Source organism: Triticum dicoccoides, chromosome 3B, assembly GCF_002162155.2.
Source record: "Triticum dicoccoides isolate Atlit2015 ecotype Zavitan chromosome 3B, WEW_v2.0, whole genome shotgun sequence".
Lineage (NCBI taxonomy): Eukaryota > Viridiplantae > Streptophyta > Magnoliopsida > Poales > Poaceae > Triticum > Triticum dicoccoides.
The window spans coordinates 662250851-662272591 of NC_041385.1; positions in this window are offsets into that span (position 1 = coordinate 662250851).

A 21741-nucleotide genomic window follows, 5' to 3' on the forward strand; every position below is an offset into this window, starting at 1 on the left:
TCGGGCGGGAAGCGCGCGCGGGCGAGGAGATGACTTTACTTGGATAGGATGACAATGGGGACCCACCAGGTCCATAGCCTCACGTACGCAAGTGCCTCCTTATTATATATATATATATATATATATATATATATATATATATATATATATATATATATATATATATACTTTATTTTGCTTCCTCCTGGTTTTCTGACATCACGGTCCCACACCATTGTCAACCTATGTACTCCCTCCTTTCCGGTTTATAGGGCTTATCTCAAAATTTTAGTTTTTCCATTTTATAAGGCTCAATTTGGTTGTTTTCCATCACATGTTCAGATTGCAAGGTGCATTAAATCATTGCATGCAAGTATTAAGAGAAAATTGATCAATGCATGTACTTTATGCATGCATGCATTGCAATTAATGCATTGATAAACATAATTTTTTGAGGATAACAAGAGCATTAATTAGGTGCTCTTGCAAAACTACAAAAAGTATTCCACCACTCGCCACTACCTTGATTGCTAAGATTTTTGAATTGAGCGTTATAAACCGGAAAGGAGGGAGTAGTCAATAAACGAGAGAATTGCACAAGAAGCGGCCGACAGCTGGGACCAAGCAGCTCGAGCAGTATTTGTGTTTTTGAGGTGTGAGCACTACAGAGTTTTTCGATGTTTACCCCAGATATTAATTTTTCTCCTCTGAACAACAACGAAAACATCGCTGCGGGTATTAACTGAGCGGGTTGTAGCCCGTCTAGCCCAGGCCAGATATCCAGCCCAGATATTAATTTTTTTCAAGCTGAAAATGGCTAGCCCGGCTATACTTTTTTTTGAGGAATACCCAGGCAAGGTCAAGTTGTTATTCTCCGCCCCGCTGGGCTGCAAATCTTTCCTAGGAGGGATGTATTAGGCTTAACAAGAAAATGGGCTTTAAGAAATAATAAATGGGATGTAATTATAAAAACTGGGTAGTAACTATAAAAAATGCACCAAACAGTGATTACTTTATAAAATATTATTTTTGGAATATTGAAAATTTTAATTTCATTAATTGTTGCAAGCGCAATGTTTCATTGGATTTTTACATAATATAAATTTATATTGAAATTGTATTTAACCTGACTAGAAATTTCGGGATAAAAATATTCGGATCCCATCAAAATGTGGGAAATTTTATTGAGTTCTGTTTTGAATGGTTGGTTGAAATGGGCTGTACTTTTAACAAACTATAAATGGGTTGTAGTAAATTCCATTAGAATTCAAAAATGGGCTACACATTCTTATAAATCTCAAATGGGCTATAAGTTCTCTGCCACACACTTCTGGCCTTACTAAGTTGACGCGTCCTTAAAAAAAACAGAGTTGACGCGTATGCAAGGCTTTGTCAACTTATAGTCAACACACGGTTCTAGCAGCAGTGGCCGTTGGATGTCCATCCAATGGAGCCGTGCTTCTTTTTCAATCTCGGATATTCTAGGTTCACCCGCCCAAAAAATGATTTCTCCCCCTGACATCTGGGGCGCACCGTTTTGGAAGCTGACCTGTGGGCCTACTAAGTTGACATACCAAGGGCTTTGTCAACTTAGTCAATATAAACGATTCTAGCTGCAGTGACCGTACGATGTCCATCCAACGGTCGTCGTGCTTCTTCAACCTCTGGTCTTCTTTTTCCAGCCGCCCAAAGCAGCGCCGGTCGTGCCGCCTGCTCCTGCCTCCCGTGGCCGGCTGTGCTGCCGCGGAGGCCTCACCACCCCTACTACTCCCACCGCTGGCCAGGCCATCCCTCCACTCACCCACACCCCCTGTTATTCTGCGGCGACGGTAGTGCAACCGAACCAGTGAACCCTCATACTCCTCTCCGCGTGTGCATCCACTGTCGTGTCTTCCCCGGCTCCGCATTGTCCCCTTCCTAGGCCTCGCCGTCGTCCACCGTTGTGGTGCTCTCGGCGTGGCGTGGTCAACATGGTCAAGGAATGACTTCCATCGGACGTGGACTGTGTTGGGGAACGTAGTAATTTCAAAAAAATTCCGACGCACACGCAAGATCATGGTGATGCATAGCAACGAGAGGGGAGAGTGTTGTCCACGTACCCTCATAGACCGTAAGCAGAAGCGTTATGACAACGCGGTTGATGTAGTCGTACGTCTTCACGATCCGACCGATCCAAGTAGCGAACGTACGGCACCTCCGAGTTCAGCACACGTTCAGCTCGATGGCGATCCCCGGACTCCGGTCCAGCAAAGTGTCGGGGATGAGTTCCGTCAGCACGACGGCGTGGTGATGATGATGATGTTCTACTGGCGCAGGTGAGGGAGTCCCGGACTAGGGGGTGTCCGGATAGCCGAACTACCATCATCGGCCGAACTCCAAGACTATGAAGATACAAGATTGAAGACTTCGTCCCGTGTCCAGATGGGACTTTCCTTGGTGTGGAAGGCAAGCTTGGCGATACGGATATGTAGATCTTCTACCTTTGTAACCAACTCTGTGTAACCCTAGCCCTCTCCGGTGTCTATATAAACCGGATGGCTTTAGTCCATAGGACGAACAACAATCATACCACAGGCTAGCTTCTAGGGTTTAGCCTCCTTGATCTCGTGGTAGATCTACTCTTGTAACCCACATCATCAATATTAATCAAGCAGGACGTAGGGTTTTACCTCCATCAAGAGGGCCCGAACCTGGGTAAAAACATCGTGTCCCTCGTCTCCTGTTACCATCTACCTAGACGCACAGTTCAGGACCCCCTACCCGAGATCCGCCGGTTTTGACACCGACATTGGTGCTTTCATTGAGAGTTCCTCTGTGCCGTCGCAATCAGGAAGGATGCCTTCTCCCGTCTTTAAAGACGGCACCGTCGTCAAGAGAGCTTTGGCCGTCGGCCAAACTGTCCGGCTAGGTGGTTTTCTTATGACCGCCTGTTCGGCCATCGCTCCGACGATGACCTCTCAGGTCATCAAAAGCGATCTTCACGTCAGCCCGGAATTCGCCGAGCAGTTAGATCCGATTGAGCTCTCCTCTATAAACGAGCTCTTGGATCGCATTGCCGCCCTGGGAGTCGCTACAGACTACGATCAGATTGGGCTTAAACCCGATCTGAGAGAGATTAACTCTCCTCAGGCCACCCACCACATTGTCGTGGTAGAGGAACAATGTGGCAACCCTTCTTGTACGTTGAAAACCAACTATGTCCGGATTCCCGATCCCTCCAAGCCGGATCCCCGCGAAGGGACGGACCTAATCAAATACTGAACTTAGAGTCGGGCATCGGACTAGATTCGCTGGAAAGCATCCAGCAAGTCAAGCTTCCAAATCCGGAAACTTCTCGGCCTTTGAGCCTTAGATCGGGCGGGGTTCCGAACTTGATTCCACCCGCCCACCCAAACATAAGAGATCTATCTCGAATACGGCAAGAGCCCGATGAAACAGTACATCATTACTGGGTCAGATTCCTCCTGGTTATGAACAGGATAAAGGACTGCTGCGAAGAAAGCGCAATTTCAACTTTATGCAACAATTGCATGGACAAGGGAATCATGAACGCCATAAGTCGTCGTGAAGTTACACACTTCATCGACCTAGCGGCTATCGTACAAAAATATTGTGCAGCAGAGAGTGCCAGGAACACCGAAACTAGGTTTTGGGACAGTCCGGCCTTGACCACAACCCTAGTCCGAAGTAAAAGGGTGCGCCATACTCAAGCACCTGGGTTAAAAACCAAAAAGCAAAGACCCCCTAAAGGGCACGGAACCGTACTGGAGGGCTAGCTCAACGGACCCTGCAAAATCCACAGTACGGAGGGCGCCACTCCAACACACAGCCTTCGAGCATGTTGGATACTACGGCAGGTGGCCAGAAGTGGCGAAGGCTTTTTAGCCCCGGACAAATAGCCCAGCAGTACTGGTACGGTATTAACAGTCTTCGAGACTTTCGCATCAAATAACATGCGAAAACGAACAATCCGCGGACTCGCCGAAGTCTACCAAGTAGCAACAGCCAATCCATGGAGTGACACGGCTATCACCTTCAACGCCAGCGACGAACCTAAATTCCGAACAGCTAGAGCACCAGCCGCATTGGTCCTCAGTCCGATAGTGGACGGCTTTCGCCTTACCAAGGTACTCATGGATGGCGGCAGCGGATTAAACCTCATCTACGAGGAAACCCTTCAAAAAATGGATATTGACTGGAACCGCATCGAGCGAAGCAGCACAACCTTCAGAGGGATAATCCCTAGTCGAGAAGTACGCTGCACAGGAAAAATCACACTAGATGTAGTGTTCGGCTCACCGGACAATTACAGGTCCGTGGAGGTCACGTTCCAAGTGGCCCCATTCGGCAGCGGATATCACGCTTTGTTAGGGCGAGAGGCATTCACAATCTTCCAAGCTATACCCCACTACGGGTACATGAAGCTCAAAATGCCCGGACCCAATGGGATAATCACTCTTGCCAGTGATCCAGATACAGCACTCTGCGCTGAAAACAAGATAGCCGCACTGGCCCTAGAGGCATTGTCCGAGGCCCTAGCGGCAGAGGAACTAACTACGCTGCGCTCCACGGTGGATAGGGACGATGTGATACTCGATAAGAGGTCCAAGTCCACCTCTTTTAAACCAGCAGACGAAATAGTCAAATTTCAGGTCCATCCAATGGACCCCACAAAGACGGCCTCCATTGGGGCACAATTAAGTCCTGATGTCGAAGCCGCACTACGAGAATTCCTTCGGGAAAATTGGGACATTTTTGCCTGGCACCCTTCAGACATGCCAGGAATCCCACGCAGGCTGGCAGAGCACAGCCTAAACATCCTAAAAGGATTCAAGCCGGTCAAACAGGCTCTTCGGAGATTTTTCGAACCCAAAAGACAGGCAATGGGAGAGGAGCTAGCCAAACTCTTAGAAGCCGGATTCATCAGAGATATAAAACATCCGGACTGTCTAGCCAATCTAGTAATGGTACCAAAAAAGGACAAATCCTGGCGCCTCTGCGTCGATTTTAAAGACCTTAACAAGGCCTGTCCAAAGGAACCTTTCCCCCTCCCTCGCATCGACCAAATCATCGATGCCACCGCAGGCCACGATTGATTGTGCTTCCTCGACGCATACTCCGGATACCATCAAATCAAGATGGCAGAGAAAGATCAGGCCGCAACGGCATTCATTACTCCATATGGGCCATTCTGCTTCAACACAATGCCCTTCGGACTCAAAAACGCCAGCGCAACATATCAGCGCATGATTCAAACATGTCTGGCTACCCAGATAGGCAAAACAGTAGAGGCATACGTAGACGATGTGGTCGTCAAGACCAAACACGTCGAAACTCTAGTAGAAGACTTGAGGGTGACATTCGACAACCTCCGAGCATATGACATTAAGCTCAATCCGGAAAAATGCGTCTTCGGCGTACCAGCCGAAAAGCTCTTGGGCTTCATCGTGTCCGGTAGAGGAATTGAAGCAAACCCGGCCAAAATCCGAGCTCTGTCACAATTGGATATTCCAAAAGACCTCAAGCAAATACAAAAACTAACCAGATGCGTAGCGGCCTTAAGTCGCTTCATCTCCCGTTTGGGAGAAAAGGCTCTGCCCCTCTACCGCCTCCTCCGGCGCACCGAACATTTCGAATGGACGGATGCTGCCACAGCCGGACTCGAAGAAATAAAGGCCATACTGGCAACAAATCCGGTCCTGGCCGCGCCCAACCTGGGCGAACCAATGTTACTATATATCGCAGCAACACATCAAGTTGTCAGCACGGTACTCGTCGTCGAGCGAGAGACAGAAGGGCACAGATTCCGTCTTCAAAAACCAGTGTACTACGTATCCACTGTTCTAACTCCATGCAAGTCCCGGTACCCACATTATCAAAAGATAGCATATGCGGTGTTCATGGCATCCCGGAAGCTGCGACACTACTTTCAAGAGTGTTCCATAACGGTGGCCTCCGACGTACCTCTCAACGACATTATAAACAATCGCGACGCAATGGGCAGGATTGCAAAATGGGCTATTGAGCTCTTAGAATTTGACATAACCTATAAACCACGGCGAGCTATAAAATCGCAGGTTCTGGCCGACTTCGTCGCCGAATGGACCGAAGCCGAACTTCCTAAAGAGTACGGCGCATACTCCAATTGGATCATGCATTTCGACGGATCCAAAATGTTGGCTGACTTGGGGGCTGGCGTCGTCCTGACGTCCCCAACTGGAGACACAATCCAATACGTACTTCAAATAATGTACATGGACTCCAACAACGCAACCGAATACGAGGCCCTTCTACATGGCCTCCGGATGGCAATCTCCATGGGCATTCAATGCCTAGAGGTGCACGGGGATTCAAACCTCGCAATATCCCAAGTAAATGGAGACTTTGATGCCAAAGATCCAAAAATGGTAGCTTACCGCAACGCCGTCCTAAAATTGTCAGCTCGGTTCAAAGGGCAGCAGACGTGTTAGCACGCATCGGTGCAAAATGAGACGCCGTCCCTCCAAACATCTTCCTGGAACGGCTCTTCAAGCCATCTGTGTTATGGGAAGAGGAGTCCGGAAATAACAATCCAGAGCCAGCTACATCACCGAACTCAGACCATTCTGACACAATCGGCGGCTCAGCCACCGAAATAACACCTTCAGCTCACGAAATAATGGCAGTAATTGCCCCGTGGACAGAACCATTCCTAGCCTACTTAATTCGGCAGGAACTTCCCGAAGACCAAAATGAGGCCCGCTGCATAGTTCGGCGATCTAAAGCCTACAAGGTCCATGAGGGAGAACTTTATAAGAAAAGCACAACCGGAGTCCTTCAAAGGTGTATCTCCGAAGAGGAGGGGCGGAATCTCCTGGCTGAAATTCACGTCGGACTCGGAGGGCACCACGCTGCAGCCCGGGCACTCGTAGGCAAGGCCTTCCGTACAGGATTTTATTAGCTGACAGCCCGGGCAGATGCTCAGGACTTAGTCCAACGATGCGTCGGTTGCCAGCTTTTTGCTAATCAGAGCCACATGCCACCCACCGCCCTCAAAACTATACCCATCACCTGGTCGTTCGCGGTCTAGGGGCTTGACATGGTTGGACCCCTTAAAGGGGGAACCCACAAGCACAAATACTTATTGGTCATGGTGGACAAATTCACCAAATGGATTGAGGCCAAGCCGGTTAAAACGGCAGAATCCGGACCGGTGATAGACTTCCTATCCGGGGTAGTACACCGTTTTGGCGTCCCCCATAGCATCATCACTGATAACGGCACGAACTTCACTGTCGACGAGGTTAAACTCTGGTGCAAAAACATGGGCATCAAGCTCGATTACGCTTCAGTCTATCACCCCCAAACTAACGGTCAAGTCGAGCGAGCAAATGGTCTAATCATGAGCGGCATCAAACCCAGACTAGTGCGGTCCATCAAGGAATCTAACACGCACTGGGTAGAGGAGCTCGACTCTGTACTCTGGGGGCTGCGGACCACGCCAAACCGAACTACTGGATTCACACCATTTTTCATGGTGTACAGCGCACAGGCAGTTCTGCCTTGCGATATAATTCATGACTCACCTCGTGTGTGCATGTACGAAGAAAGAGAAGCTGAGTTGGATCGGCAGGATAGTCTGGACGCCCTAGAGGAGGAGCGGGACGTGGCAAAGACTCGTTCCGCATTCTATCAGCAGCAGGCTCGAAGATATCAAAGCAGAGAAGTACGGGCCAAAACTTACAATGTCGGCGAACTCGTTCTACGCCTGTCGGACAAGAAAAAGGACAAACTTAAGCCCAAGTGGGAAGGTCCCTTCATCATCGACCAAGTCCTGACCGGCGGAGCATACTGTCTACGTAAAGCATCTGACAACCGACTCGAGCCGAACCCATGGAACGCAGCCCGCCTCCGAAGATTCTATGCCTAAACACCGGATTCAGAGTTCGTCTCACTCCCCCGTCCACCTTTTTATATTTTACTATCTCTTGTCCCCCTCCTTCTTCCCACCTTTTTTTTTCTCAATACCTTTTATAGGCTGATTTGCGCTTTGTTCGCACACACTTGATGTGCTCCTAGCACTCATTATACCTGGGGGCTTCTTTACCAGAAGCTTATCAATATGGGCTTCACGCCCAATACATGTGTCATACTTCCGCATGTACCTTTTATTAACCATTATATGCATCGATATGACTTAAGTTTTGGCCAAGCTGGGTTGCCTGGCTCCTGTGCTTACCCCTACGTTCCCGATTGTTCGGCTAGGAGGTAAAGGGAGCACCTCTGCGATTGTTACTGCCGGGTCAGCCGGATGTGTACCTCAGACTGGGTGAAGCCAAAAGCTAGCGTTCTTAAGAGAATATTCGGTCGGTGACTTGAAAGATGATTTATTACTTACTTATTTATAAGCCCCCAGATGCTTTTTCTGCTATTTTCGCAGTCCGGCATTGCACCTTAGGGCATGCCTCCCAGGGAAAGGAACCCTTAACGGAACTATTCTCCCTGGAAGATGTTTCTTACTAACCATGTAATATAACATAACTAGTTGGGCACTTGTCTGATAAAGCACTTATGACCCCGACGCCTTGTCTCCATGCATGCCCCGGTTCTTTTATAACCGTAGGGGTATTCGGACACACTCCGGACTGTTGGGTCCCGAGGTTGAAGCAAAACGGTCCGCAAAGACAAACAATCTACAATCCGGCTAGAAGGCATCTTACATGTCATTTCAAATTACATCGTCAAACCGACTGATTGTACTCCTCCTCAATCCCATCTAACAGGCTGTCTAATTTACAGTCCTGTTGGGAATATTTCGCGGCCAATTCTACTTGGCCATACATCAAGCTCACAGGGATCTCCTTCCCATCAGGCCCCGTAGGTCCGACCTCGGCCATGTGGTTTGGGTCAGCCTTCGGGTAGCGCGTCTTCACCATGGCCCAGGCCTCCCTGGCACCCTGACCGCATGCCGATATCTTCCACAAATGGAGGCGTCGCCGTGCTCCCTGGAGCTTCTCAGCGAGCTCCCCAAGGCCCTCGGGTAGGGAGACGGATGGCCATAAAGCCTGAACGACGCCACTCATCGCCTGCCGAACACGTTCGAACAATTGCGCCAGCTCGAGAAGTTGGTCACCTGTTGACCCAGGCATTTCCTCCGTAGGGCGACCTGTGAGCACACCTAAAGACATATTTTTGTCAAATGACTTCCTTGCCGAATTCTTCTTTTCAAAGGAATTTGCTCAAGCACTTACTATAAATGTCGCGACTAAGTCGCTGATTCTCCTTCAAGGAGCCAGACAACTGGGCCCGAACACCTTTCAGCTTTTCTCCTAGCTGGGTGTGGGCATATTGGAGCTTGTTTCTCTCCTGCTGCACCTTCATAAGCACCCTCTCGCCAGCTTTTAGCTGCCGCAGTAGCTGTTTCTTGTCCGGATCTAGTCCGGCACCCTCTGCAATATTATTGTCAGATTCACGCTGCACTTTGTTAATTAATTATCTTTTCAAAGTACGTCTTACCAGCGGGGGTCTCTGTGGCTCCCCCTGTGGCGGCCAGTGCGGCCTCAAGTTGGGCCTTGCACTCTTGGAGCTCCTGGGATAGATGGGTATTCTTCTCCATAAGATCCTGCATAAACATTGATCCTTAAATCAGTTATTCTAACCATTTTAAGTCTCGGGGGCTACTGGCATATATAACTATTAAAATTACTTACACGTATGTCTTTCACATACTGCTCCGTGGCTCTGGTTAACCCATCTTGAGCGGCACGGAGGTGCGCGTTTCCCGCATCAAAGGCATTTAACGCCTCCGGGGAGAAACACGTGTCACGAAGAACTGTCCAGCGACGCCTGTGATTCATGGCGCTCTCCACCTCAGATGGGGTGGCGGACAGCCTGTCGGCATCCTCCGTCGGAGGAGCGTCTGACTCATGCCTTGTATTCGCCTTCCCTTCCGGGCCATGCGTTGGAGCATGGCTAGCGGAGGCTTGATTGGCAACCTCTCCGGACACTGTCCGGCGAGCGCTCTTTCTGGAAAAGTTATGAGCATTAATATACCTCCTGGGAATCCTTCCCTTAAAAAATAGCGGTGCTCAGTACCGTTGCGGCGATGTTTTAGTTCGCGTCGCACTCCTCTTCCGCCTGCTGGGCCGGACTGACCCTTGTTGGCCGGTCGCCGCGGGCTCGACTTCCTGCCGTAAAGGTGCTTCCTGTCGAACACCATTGGTGCACGATGGTCAAAACTAAGCATTAAAACAGTAACGGCGCCAGGACTTCGGTCGTACTCACCGTTAAGCCGGACACAAACCGGGGTAGTCAGCCATAATGGCGACTAAAGCATTATCTATGCTGAGCTGGTGGTACACCCCGTCGATCAGTTCCACCGCTAAGTCTGTATCCTCTTCGGAGGCCGGATCAAGGGACCTTTCTGGGTCTTCGGATTGTGGGGCTGGGCTTTTTATGCCTTCCACGTCCCGACGCAGTTCCTGTGTCAAAATCGTACAATAAGATAATTGCCTTTAAAGGCACGGTTCAAATATGCATGCGACCGCTTACCCAGCTCCGAGGGTTGTTCATGGAAAATCCGTTCAGAGGATTCGTGCGGAGGAAGTCCTCCTTCTCCCCCTTGTACAAGCCGGACAGGATCTTCACCAGATCGTCGGCCGAGCCAGGCCCCTTGCGGCCGTGACGGGTGGCGTCGTCGTCTCCGCTGAAATCCCACATGGGGTGGCCCCTATATTGGAGCGGCTGCACCCCAGCATAATGCATGTGGCCATGACTCCGACCATGGTTAATCCGGAATGGGCAAGCAGCCGTATCCGGCCCATCAAGTAATGGACGCTACTATCATGTTCTTGTCGAGGGCTCCGTGGGCGCCAACTTAGGTGTTTGTTCAGGGGAGCGTTGCTGAACTCCGGAAGGCCGATCCGGACTGGATCCGGCAGCGGAGCGTCCTCCATATAAAACCACTCCGAAGGCCAATCTTCGGACGTCTTCTTCGGGGTCCTGGACAGGTATCTGGTCCCAGCGATGCGCCATATTTTGGCTCCGCCCACTTGATATATCGACCCCTCGTGAGAGCGGGGTACGAGGCAAAAAAGCCTCTTCCACAGCGCAAAATGGGGCTCAATGCCCAAGAACCGCTCACACAGAGCTACAAAGCCCGCGATGTGCAAAATGGAGGCAGGTGTAAGGTGATGGAGCTGGAGTCCATAGAACTCCAAGAGCCCCCGGAGAAACGGATGTACAGGAAATCCGAGTCCCCTTATTAAATAGGGGACGAAGCACACCCGCTCTCCTTTGGAGGGATTGGGCGCGCTCTCCGCCTGCTTCCCACCTTTGTAGGTGGCCAGTCGGGCTCGAACCGGAACCATGAAGGCCGGGGGAAGATATCCCTCTGCTTGGAGCGTCACTAACTCGCTGTGCGGGACTGAGCATCTCCTCCAATCTCCTGGCTTAGGGCTGGGGGCGCGAGAAGAGGAGCCGCATCGACCGTCCATGTTGGAATGGATTTGGTGTCAGATGCGCCTCGATGAGTGCTTGCGGAAGGAGGATGATGTGATTTGGATCTGGATCCTCGCCTCTCTTATAGGCAGCCTATTTGCGCGGCTAGGGGGTAAAATATAAAAATACCCTGGCTTTTTGCATTCGTGCGACGCGTGGAAGAAGACCATTATTGGACGTGGAAGCCAAGGAGCGCAGCATTTATGAAGCAACAGGACACTATCCGGCAAACACATGGCGCATGAAGGAGAACCCGCCTTGCAAACGCCGAAGACAACATACGCGCCGGATTCGTCGTTATTGAAGCCTGGTTCGGGGGCTACTGAGGGAGTCCCGGACTAGGGGGTGTCCGGATAGCCGAACTACCATCATCGGCCGGACTCCAAGACTATGAAGATACAAGATTGAAGACTTTGTCCCGTGTCCGGATGGGACTTTCCTTGGCGTGGAAGGCAAGCTTGGCGATACGGATATGTAGATCTCCTACCTTTGTAACCGACTCTATGTAACCCTAGCCCTCTCCGGTGTCTATATAAACCGAATGGCTTTAGTCCATAGGACGAACAACAATCATACCATAGGCTAGCTTCTAGGGTTTAGCCTGCTTGATCTCGTGGTAGATCTACTCTTGTAACCCACATCATCAATATTAATGAAGCAGGACGTAGGGTTTTACCTTCATCAAGAGGGCCCGAACCTGGGTAAAAACATCGTGTCCCTCCTCTCCTGTTACCATCCGCCTAGACGCACAGTTCGGGACCCCCTACCCGAGATCCACCGGTTTTGACACCGACAGCAGGGCTTCGCCAAAACTCTGCGACGATATGACCGAGGTGGAATATGGTGGAGGGGGGCACCGCACACGGCTAAGGAACGATCACGTAGATCAACTTGTGTGTTCTAGGGTGCCCCCCTGCCCCCGTATATAAAGGAGTAAGGGGGGTGCGGCCGGCCCTAGGAGGAGGCGTGCCGGAGGAGTCCTACTCCCACCGGGAGTAGGACTCCCCCCCTTTCCCTAGTTGGACTAGGACTTGGGGGGAAGGAGGAGAGGGGGGAAAGGAAAGGGGGGGCGCCGCCCCCCCTCCTTGTCCTATTTGGACTTGGGGGGAGGGGCGCGTGGCTACCCCTAGGCCTCCTCTCCTCTTCCTCCACTAGGCCCAATAAGGCCCATTAGGTCACCGGGGGGTTCCGGTAACCTCCCGGTACTCCGGTAAAATGTCGATTTCACCCGGAACACTTCCGATGTCCAAACATAGGCTTCCAATATATCAATATTTATGCTCGACCATTTCGATACTCCTCGTCATGTCCGTGATCACATCCGGGACTCCGAACAACCTTCGGTACATCAAAACTTATAAACTCATAATAAAACTGTCATCGTAACGTTAAGCGTGCGGACCCTACGGGTTCGAGAACTATGTAGACATGACCTAGAACTATTCTCGGTCAATAACCAATAGCGGAACCTGGATGCTCATATTGGCTCCTACATATTCTGCGAAGATCTTTATCGGTCAAACCGCATAACAACATACGTTGTTCCCTTTGTCATCGGTATGTTACTTGCCCGAGATTCGATCGTCGGTATCCAATACCTAGTTCAATCTCGTTACTGGCAAGTCTCTTTACTCGTTACGTAATGCATCATTCCATAACTAACTCATTAGCTACATTGGCTTGCAAGGCTTATAGTGATGTGCATTACCGAGAGGGCCCAGCGATACCTCTTTGACAATCGGAGTGACAAAACCTAATCTTGAAATACGCCAACCCAACATGTACCTTTGGAGACACCTGTAGTACTCCTTTATAATCACCCAGTTACGTTGTGACGTTTGGTAGCACCCAAAATGTTCCTCCGGTAAACGGGAGTTGCATAATCTCATAGTTACAGGAACATGTATAACTCATGAAGAAAGCAATAGCAATATACTAAACGATCAAGTGCTAGGCTAACGGAATGGGTCATGTCAATCACATCATTCTCCTAATGATGTGATCCCATTAATCAAATGACAACACATGTCTATGGTTAGGAAACATAACCATCTTTGATTAATGAGCTAGTCAAGTAGAGGCATACTAGTGACACTATGTTTGTCCATGTATTCACACATGTATTATGTTTCCGGTTAATACAATTCTAGCATGAATAATAAACATTTATCATGAAATAAGGAAATAAATAATAACTTTATTATTGCCTCTAGGGCATATTTCCTTCAGTCTCCCACTTGCACTAGAGTCAATAATCTAGTTCACATCGTCATGTGATTTAACACCAATATTCACATCTCTATGTGATTAATACCCACAGTTCACATCATCATGTGATCAACACCCAAAGGGTTACTAGAGTCAATAATCTAGTTCACATCGCTATGTGATTAACACCCAAAGAGTACTAGGGTATGATCATGTTTTGATTGTGAGAGAAGTTTAGTCAACAGGTCTGTCACATTCAGAGTCGTATGTATTTTGCAAATATTCTATGTCTACAATGCTCTGCACGGAGCTACTCTAGCTAATTGCTCCCACTTTCAATATGTATCCAGATTAAGACTTAAAGTCATTTGGATCAGTGTAAAAGCTTGCATTGATGTAACTCTTTACGATGAACTCTTTTGTCACCTCCATAATCAAGAAATATATCCTTATTCCACTAATGATAATTTTTACCAATGTCCAGTGATCTACTCCTAGATCACTATTGTACTCCCTTGCCAAACCAGGGCAGAGTATACAATAGGTCTGGTACATAGCATACTTTATAGAACCTGTGACTGAGGCATAGGGAATGACTTTCATTCTCTTTTCTATTTTCTGCTGTGGTCGGGATTTGAGTCTTTACTCAATTTCACACCTTCGCAACACATGCAAGAACTCTTTCTTTGACTGTTCCATTTTGAACTATTTCAAAATCTTGCAAGGTATGTACTTATTGAAAAAACTTAGCAAGCGTCTTGATCTATCTCAATAGATCTTGATGCTCAATACGTAAGTAGCTTTACTGAGGTCTTTCTTTTAAAAAAACTCCTTTCAAATACTCCTTTATGCTTTCCAGAAAAATTCTACATCATTTCTGATCAACAATATGTTACTCACATATATTTATCAGAAAGGCGGTAGTGCTCCCACTCACTTTCTTGTAAATACAGGCCTTTCCAAAAGTCTGTATAAAACCATATGCTTTGATCAACTCATCAAAACGTATATTCCAACTCCGAGATACTTGCACCAGTCCATTGATGGATCACTGGAGCTTTGCACATTTTGTTAGCACCTTTATGATTAACAAAACCTTCTAGTTGCATCATATACAACTCTTCTTTAAAAAATCCATTAAGGAATGCAGTTTTGACATCCATTTGCCAGATTTCATAAAATGTGGCAATTGCTAACATGATTCAGACAGACTTAAGCATCGATACGAGTGAGAAAATCTCATCGTATTCAACACCTTGAACTTGTAGAAAACCTTTCGCAACAAGTCGAGCTTAGTAGATAGTAACACTACTATCAGTGTCCTTCTTCCTCTTGAAGATCCATTTATTTAACATGGCTTGTTGATCATCGAGCAAGTCAATCAAAGTCCATACTTTGTTCTCATACATGGATCATATCTCAGATTTTATGGCCTCAAGCCATTTCGCGGAATCTGGGCTCATCATCGCTTCCTCATAGTTCGTAGGTTCATCATGGTCTAGTAACATGACTTCTAGAATAGGATTACCATACCACTTTGGTGCGGATCTTATTCTGGAAGACCTACGAGGTTCGGTAGTAACTTGATCTGAAGCATCATGATCATCATCATTAGCTTCCTCACTAATTGGTGTAGGAATCACAGGAAATGATTTTTGTGATGAACTACTTTCCAATTCGGGAGAAGGTACAATTACCTTATCAAGCTCTACTTTCCTCCCACTCACTTCTTTCGAGAGAAACTCCTTCTCTAGAAAGGATCCGAATTTAGCAACGAAGATCTTGCCCTCAGCTCTGTGATAGAAGGTGTACCCAACAGTTTCTTTTGGGTATTCTATGAAGACGCACTTCTCCGATTTGGGTTCGAGTTTATCAGGTTGAAAACCTTTTTCATATATGCATCGCAACTCCAAACTTTAAGAAACGACAGCTTAGGTTTACTGCTAAACCATAGTTCATACGGTGTCGTCTCAACGGATTTAGATGGTGCCCTATTAAACGTGAATGCAGCTGTCTCTAATGCACAACCCCAAAGTGATAGTGGTAAAACCGACAAGAGACATCATAGATCACACCATATCTAATAAAGTACTGTTATGACGTTCGGACACACCATTAAGTTGTGGTGTTCTAGGTGGCATGAGTTTGTGAAACTATTCCACATTGTTTTAATTGAAGACCAAACTCGTAACTCAAATATTTGTCTCCGTGATCAAATTGCAGAAACTTTATTTTCTTTTTACGATGATTCTCCACTTCACTCTGAAATTCTTTGAACTTTTCAAATGTTTCAGACTTGTGCTTCATTAAGTAGATATACTCATATCTGCTCAATTCATCTTGTGAAGGTCAGAAAATAACGATACCCGCCACGAGCATCAACACTCATTGGACCGCATACATCGGTACGTATTATTTCCAATAAGTCACTAGCTCGTTCCATTGTTCCGGAGAACGGAGTTTTAGTCATCTTGCCCAAAAGGCACGGTTCGCAAGCATCAAATGATTCATAACCAAGTGATTCCAAAAATCCATCTTTATGGAGTTTCTTCATGCGCTTTACACCGTTATGACCCAAACGGCAGTGCCACAAATAAGTTGCACTATCATTATTAACTTTGCATCTTTTGGCATCAATATTGTTAATATGTGTATCACTACGATCGAGATCCAACAAACTATTTTCATTGGGTGTATGACCATCGAAGGTTTTATTCATGTAAACAGAATAACAATTTATTCTACATTTTAGATGAATAATCGTGTCACAGCAAACATGATCTAATCATATTTATGCTCAATGCAAACACCAAATAACATTTATTTAGGTTCTACACTAATCTCGAAAGTATAGGGAGTGTACGATGCTGATCATATCAATCTTGGAACTACTTCCAACACTCATCGTCACTTCACCTTCAACTAGTCTCTGTTTATTCTGTAACTCCTGTTTCGAGTTACTAATATTTAGCAATCGAACAAGTATCAAATACTCAGGGGCTACTATAAACACTAGTAAAGTACACATCAATAACATGTATATCAAATATACCCTTGTTCACTTTGCCATCCTTCTTATCCACCAAATATTCAGGGCATTTCCGCTTCTAGTGATCATTTCCTTTGCAGTATAATCACTCAATTTCAGTCTTTGGTCCAGCTTTGGGCTTCCTCACGGGACTGACAACTTGCTTGTCATTCTACTTGAAGTTCCCTTTCTTTCCCTTTGCCCTTTTCTTGAAACTAGTGATCTTGTCAACCATCAACACTTGATGCTCTTTCTTGATTTATACCTTCGTCGATTTCAACATCACGAAGAGCTCGGGAATCATTTTCGTCATCCCTTGCATACTTTAGTTCATCACAAAGTTCTACTAACTTGGTGATGGTGACTAGAGAACTCTATCAATCACTATCTTATCTGGAAGATTAACTCCCACTTGATTCAAGCGATTGTAGTACCCAGACAATCTGAGCACATGCTCACTAGTTGAGCGATTCTCCTCCATCTTTTAGCTGTAGAACTTGTTTGAGACTTCATATCTCTCAACTCGGGTATTTGCTGGAAATATTAACTTCAATTCCTGGAACATCTCATATGGTCCATGACGTTCAAAATGTCTTTGAAGTCCCGATTCTAAGACGTTAAGCATGGTCCATTAAACTATCAAGTAGTCATCATATTGAGCTAGCCAAACGTTCATAACGTCTGCATCTGCTCCTGCAATAGGTCTGTCACCTAGTGGTGCATTAAGGACATAATTTTTCTGTGCAGCAATGAGGATAAACCTCAGATCACGGATCCAATCCGCATCATTTCTACCAACATCTTTCAACACAATTTTCTCTAGGAACATATCAAAATAAACATATGAAAGCAACAACGCAAGCTATTGATCTACAACATAATTTGCGAAATACTACCAGGACTAAGTTCATGATAAATTTAAGTTCAATTAATCATATTACTTAAGAACTCCCACTTAGATAGATATCCCTCTAATCCTCTAAGTGATCACGTGATCCAAATCAACTAAACCATGTCCGATCATCACGTGAGATGGAGTAGTTTCAATGGTGAACATCACTATGTTGATCATATCTACTATATGATTCACGCTCGACCTTTCGGTCTCCGTGTTCCGAGGCCATAACTGTTATATGCTAGGCTCGTCAATTTTAACCTGAGTATTCCACGTGTGCAACTGTTTTGCGCCTGTTGTATTTGAACGTAGAGCCTATCACACCCGATCATCACGTGGTGTCTCAGCACGAAGAACTTTCGCAACGATGCATACTCAGGAAGAACACTTCTTGATAATTCTAGTGAGAGATCATCTTAAAATGCTACCGTCAATCAAAGCAAGATAAGATGCATAAAGGATAAACATCACATGCAATCAATATAAGTGATATGATATGGCCATCATCATCATGTGCTTGTGATCTCCATCTTTGAAGCATTGTCGTGATCACCATCGTCACCGGCGCGACACCTTGATCTCCATCGTAGCATCGTTGTCGTTACGCCATCTATTGCTTCTACGACTATCGCTACCGCTTAGTGATAAAGTAAAGCAATTACAGGGCGTTTGCATTTCATACAATAAAGCGACAACCATATGGCTCCTGCCAGTTGCCGATAACTTCGGTTACAAAACATGATCATCTCATACAATAAAATATAGCATCACGTCTTGACCATATCACATCACAACATGCCCTGCAAAAACAAGTTAAACGTCCTCTACTTTGTTGTTGCAAATTTTACGTGGCTGCTACGGGCTTAGCAAGAACTGTTCTTACCTACGCATCAAAACGACAATGATAGTTCATCAAGTTAATGTTGTTTTAACCTTCGCAAGGACCGGGCGTAGCCACACTCGGTTCAGCTAAAGTGAGAGAGACAGACACCCGCCAGTCATCTTTAAGCACAAGTGCTCGTAACGGTGAAACCAGTCTCGCGTAAGCGTACGCGTAATGTCGGTCCGGGCCGCTTCATCTCACAATACCGCTGAGCCAAAGTATGACATGCTGGTAAGCAGTATGACTTGTATCGCCCACAACTCACTTGTGTTCTACTCGTGCATATGACATCTACGCATAAAACCAGGCTCGGATGCCACTGTTGGGGAACGTAGTAATTTCAAAAAAATTCCTACGCACACGCAAGATCATGGTGATACATAGCAACGAGAGGGGAGAGTGTTGTCCACGTACCCTCGTAGACCGTAAGCGGAAGCGTTATGACAACGCAGTTGATGTAGTCGTACGTCTTCACGATCTGACCGATCCAAGTACCGAACATACGGCACCTCCGAGTTCAGCACACGTTCAGCTCGATGACGATCCCTGGACTCCGATCCAGCAGAGTGTCGGGGATGAGTTCCGTCAGCACGACGGCGTGGTGACGATGATGATGTTCTACCGGCGCAGGGCTTCGCCTAAACTCTGCGACGATATGACCGAGGTGGAATATGGTGGAGGGGGGCACCGCACACGGCTAAGGAACGATCACGTAGATCAACTTGTGTGTTCTAGGGTGCCCCCCTAGCCCCGTATATAAAGGAGCAAGGGGGGTGCGGCCGGCCCTAGGAGGAGGCGCGTCGGAGGAGTCCTACTCCCACCGGGAGTAGGACTCCCCCCCTTTCCCTAGTTGGACTAGGACTTGGGGGGAAGGAGGAGAGGGGGGAAAGGAAAGGGGGGGCGCCACCCCCCCCTCCTTGTCCTATTCGGACTTGGGGGGAGGGGCGCGCGGCTGCCCCTAGGCCTCCTCTCCTCTTCCTCCACTAGGCCCAATAAGGCCCATTAGGTCACTGGGGGGTTCCGGTAACCTCCCGGTACTCCGGTAAAATGTCGATTTCACCCGGAACACTTCCGATGTCCAAACATAGGCTTCCAATATATCAATCTTTATGTCTCGACCATTTCGAGACTCCTCGTCATGTCCGTGATCACATCCGGGACTCCGAACAACCTTCGGTACATCAAAACTTATAAACTCATAATAAAACTGTCATCGTAACGTTAAGCGTGCGGACCCTACGGGTTCGAGAACTATGTAGACATGACCTAGAACTATTCTCGGTCAATAACCAATAGCGGAACCTGGATGCTCATATTGGCTCCTACATATTCTGCGAAGATCTTTATCGGTCAAACCGCATAACAACATACGTTGTTCCCTTTGTCATCGGTATGTTACTTGCCCGAGATTCGATCGTCGGTATCCAATACCTAGTTCAATCTCGTTACTGGCAAGTCTCTTTACTCGTTACGTAATGCATCATTCCGTAACTAACTCATTAGCTACATTGCTTGCAAGGCTTATAGTGATGTGCATTACCGAGAGGGCCCAGAGATACCTCTTCGACAATCGGAGTGACAAAACCTAATCTCGAAATACGCCAACCCAACATGTACCTTTGGAGACACCTGTAGTACTCCTTTATAATCACCCAGTTACGTTGTGACGTTTGGTAGCACCCAAAGTGTTCCTCCGGTAAACAGGAGTTGCATAATCTCATAGTTACAGGAACATGTATAAGTCATGAAGAAAGCAATAGCAATATACTAAACGATCAAGTGTTAGGCTAACGGAATGGGTCATGTCAATCACATCATTCTCCTAATGATGTGATCCCATTAATCAAATGACAACACATGTCTATGGTTAGGAAACATAACCATCTTTGATTAATGAGCTAGTCAAGTAGAGGCATACTAGTGACACTATGTTTGTCTATGTATTCACACATGTATTATGTTTCCGGTTAATACAATTCTAGCATGGATAATAAACATTTATCATGAAATAAGGAAATAAATAATAACTTTATTATTGCCTCTAGGGCATATTTCCTTCAGTCTGTACGTGGAGAGGCTGATAGTTGGGTCCACGGCAGCCGCAAGGAAGTGCCTCCTTATGACGCGCAAAATAATTATTCCTCCACCTGACAGCGGGGACCCACCGGACGGGCCACCGTATTTCGCGAAAAAAATGATTCGACCCCTGACTGCTGGGACCCATGAGCTACATCTTCGCACGCAAGGAAGTGCGTTCGAAAAAAAACGATTCGCCCCCCTGACTGCTGGGACCCACCAGCTACATCTTCGCACGCAAGGAAGTGCATCCGAAAAAAAAGGATTCACCCCCCGACTGCTGGGACCCACCAGCTACACCTTCGCACGCAAGGAAGTGCGTCCGGGCAAAAAAAATGATTCGCCCCCCTGACTGCTGGGACCCAGCAGCTACACCTTCACACGCAAGGAAGTGCATCCGGGCAAAAAAAAAGATTCGCCCCCCTAACTGCTGGGACCCAGCAGCTACACCTTCGCACGCAAGGAAGTGCGTACGGGTAAAAAAAACAATTCGCCCCCCTGACTGCTGGGACCCACCAGCTACATCTTCGCAGGCAAGGAAGTGCCTGACAGTCGGGACCCACCTGGTCGAAGCGTACGTAGCATTGTCATCCTGGTCGCGAACGTGTACGTACATACTGGTCGACGTAGAGGCGTGCACGTGTCGTAGTAGAGGCGCGCACGTAGCATGTACACGTACGCACAGCGGCCAGGGTGCAAGAAAGAAAATACGGCCACGTATGTGTACATACGGGCGGGGTCTCGAACGCTTAGTCGCGCATACGTACGGCGAGGGCTCGTGTTCATGGGGAGGCAACGGAATGCGTCGTGTTCATCGGGAGGCAACGGAATGCGTCGTGTTCATGGGGAGGAAACGGAATGTGTCGTGTTCATCGGGAGGCAACGGAACGCGTGGGAGCCAACCGGCTTGGACGGAACAGGCGATGAAAACGAGGCCTGGCATACCGCAGAACGGAGAAACCGGCCTTGTGTTCGACCGGCCACGTTCGGAACGGGGTCCTGTTGATCGGGAGGGGTGTGGCGTACCGCAAAACGGAGGAAACGGACCTCCTACGGTCGAAACAGGGGTCCTGTTGATCGGGAGGGGTGTGGCATACTGCAAAACGGACGAAACGGACCTCCTACGGTCGAAACGGGGGTCCTGTTGATCGGGAGGGGTGTGGCGTACCGCAAAACGGACGAAACGGACTTGTG